This window comes from Orycteropus afer, unplaced genomic scaffold (genome assembly GCF_000298275.1).
Source record: "Orycteropus afer afer isolate SDZICR_OR568_19922 unplaced genomic scaffold, OryAfe1.0 scaffold00024, whole genome shotgun sequence".
Taxonomy (NCBI): Eukaryota; Metazoa; Chordata; class Mammalia; order Tubulidentata; family Orycteropodidae; genus Orycteropus; species Orycteropus afer.
In genome coordinates, this window is record NW_006921611.1 from 7,773,026 (window position 1) to 7,776,460 (window position 3,435).

Here is a 3,435-nt window from a genome sequence, read left to right on the forward strand (position 1 = left end):
GGAAGGAAGGTTGGGCAATCCTACTTCCGTAGTGATACTGCCTCGGAAACCCAAGGAGGGGTCGCTATGAGTCAGGGCTGACTCGACGGCAAATAACAACAACAACAACAACCTACAATATCAAGGATAATCTCTTTTAGTTAGAGTCAACTTGTAGGTGTGAATCACATCTACAAGATACCTTCTAGACTTGTGTTTGATTAAACAACTGGGCATTGTAGGCTGCTGCCAAGCTGGCACATAAAATTATCACAGCTTTGTTTTTGCTGTTGTTGTTAGATACTGCTAAGTTGTCTCCAACTCATAGTGACCCTATGCACAGCAGAACAAAACACTGCCTGGTCCTGTGCCAGCCTCACAATCTTTGCTATACCTGAGTCCCTCATTGCAGCCTTTGTGTCTTTCCATCTTGTTGAGGGCCTTCCCTTTCTTCATTGACCCTCCACTTTACCAAGCACAATATACCCTTCTCCAGGGAATGGTTCCTTCTGACAACATTACCGAAGTAGGTGAGAGGAAGTTTGGCCATTCTCACTTCCAAGGAACATTCTGGCTGCACTTCCTCCAGGACAGATTTGTTAGTCCTTATAGCAGGCCATTGTACTCTTAGCATTCTTCTCCAATACCACAACTCAAAAGCATCAACTCTTGAGTGAGGCTCTCTGTATTAAGGCCAGGGCCTGAGGTAAGTGGGCCTGGGGCTTGGAGGCTTCTTTTTGCTTGGGGGTGGCTCTATATTAAGGTTGGGTCCTGAAGTAGGCAGGCCTGGGGTTTGGAGGCTGCTCTTCACTTGGGGTGGCTCTATATTATGGTCAGGGCCTGAAGTAGGTGGGCCCAGGGCTTGGAGGTTGCTTTTCGGATAGGTGTGGCCATATATTAAGGCTGGGCCTGAAGTAGGTGGGCCCAGAGCTTTCAGGCTGCTTTTTTTCTTGGGTGTGGCTCTATATTAAGACAAGGGTCTGAGGTAGGTGGGCCAGGGCACTTGGGGGCTGCTTTTTTCTTGTGGGCGGATCTATTTTCAAGCTGTTGCATGAGGTAGGCAAGTGCAGAGGTGTTAGGGACAACTAAGGGAGATGAACTTGTCTGTCAGTTTGTCATACTGTGGTGGCTTATGTGTTGCTATGAGGCTGGAGCCTATGCCACTGTGTTGCAAAATACCAGTAGGGTTACCCATGGTAGGCAGGTTTTAGTGGAGCTTCTGGGCTAAGACAGACTTGGAAGAAGGAAGAGTCCATCCACTTCTCAAACAATTGGCCAGGGAAAACCTTATGAATAGGAGTGGAACATGGTCTGATATATTATTAGAAAACTTTATGAATAGCCTTGAAACATTGTCTGATATAGTGCTGGGAGATAAGCCCATCAGGTTGGAAGGCACTCACAATTTGGGGAAAAGCTGACTCCTCAGAGTAGAGACAACCTTAATGATATGGACAAAGTCAAGCTTTCGGGACCTCCATTGGCTGATGTGGCACAACTCAAAATGAGTAGAAACAAATACAAACATCCATTAATAATAGGGACATGGAATGTACAAAGTATGAATCTAGGAAAATTGGAAGTTGTCAAAAATGAAATGGAATGTATAAAGATCAATATCCTAAGAATTAGTGAGCTGAAATGGGCTGGTTTTGGCCATTTTGAATCAGTCAACCATATGATTTGCTATCCCAGGAGTGACAAATTAAAGAGGAATGGTGTGGCATTCATTGTCAGAAAGAGTGGTTCAAGATCTGCCCTGAAGTACAGTGCTGTCAGTGATAGGATAATATCCATATGCCTACAAGAAAGACCAGTAATACTATTATTATTCAAACTTACACACCAACCACCAAAGCCAAAGATAAGGAAATTGAAGATTTATACCAACTTCTGCTGTCTGAAATTGACTGAACATGCAATTAATATGTGATTATCACTGATTACTGGAATGCAAAAGTTGGAAACAAAGAAGAGTTACTGGTAGTTAGAAAATATGGCCTTGGTGATAGAAATAATGCTAGATATTGCATGATAGAATTTTGCAAGACCAGTGACTTGTTCATTGCAAATACCTTTTTTCAACAACATAAGTGATGACTATACACGTGTACTTCACCAGATGGAATACATGGAATACATGGGAAGCAGATTGACTACATCTGTGGCAAGAGGCGATGGAGTTTAATATCTTCACCCAAAACAAGGCCAGGTCATTCAAAATGGAGTCTCATCAGTAATCGTTATGCTATTTCCCTCTAACATCTTAGTGCTTGAAAAACTAGGTACAGCAGTTTGTATTAGGGGGTTTGGTGCTCTGAACAGCTCACTGAATGAGAGTGCACCAAACACAGAAGAGCAGAATTAGAGGAAAGGCACAGGGAGATTATTTAAGGAAGATCTACCCAGCAGAGGATGGACAGGCAGCCGAGAGAGGCCATTGGAAACTTCCCTGGGGCAGTCATTGACTGGCAGGCGAGGGCGGCCACCTGTGATCCCCATGAGCCAAGGAAGAAGACACCCTATATCAGCATACCAGTGACCACACCATCATCCCAGCAATCACCCCAATGATCTACCTTCAGCACCTGATTTTATCAGTAACTTGGGTTGGCTAGGTCGAAATGGGCATGCGCAGCACGACTGAAACACAAGAGGAGAGCTCACTGGTGCTCCAGGAGAATGAACTCGCCCCCCCCCCCACCTCAGCGACTCACTGAGTGGGCTTGGGTCAGCTTGGGAGATATTGAGAGGTCTGTGCTTGTCTTTGTCACTGATATCAGAACCATAAATTACTAGCAGGCACTCTCCTGACTCCAGCACAGCTGAAATCACATGTATCCTTGGCACTGCAGGTGGGCAGTATCACAGACAAACTCCCGAGCCATTCGCGGTCTGGGAGGATTGTGGGCAGACGGGGTGGAGAGAGAGGAATTTGTGGCTGTGTGCGGTCCCGGGAATTTGCCTTGAATCGGCTTTTTGGCGCCAAGGGGCCTCGGAAGCAGGGTCTTTGAGTGTGCCTGAGCCTGGTGGAAAGTGTCAACTCCCTAACACAGGAATCTTTCCTGAAATTTAGCCGCGGGCTTGTAAATAACAGTACTACATCATCAGTAGCAGCCTGCTCAAAGCCCTAGAAACCGACCCTTGCAACACCAAGCTTTCCTTCTGCTCCCACTGTCTCTGCCAATAATTTCACTCATTCAATAGAAGAAACCATATTCAGCCAATTACCATAAAACCTCCCACTTCAAACTCTAAACCCACTTTATGACAAACAGAAACACATATCCACATTCCACACAGTGATTCCACCATCACAAAGAAAACAGCAGAGTGACCCAGCATACCTGAATCAATAATAAAATAAAATACACCAGCTTCACCTTTTCAAAATATTAAACCATAAAACCAAGACAAAACAAATCAACATGTAACCAGCAGTTAAAGACAACCTCA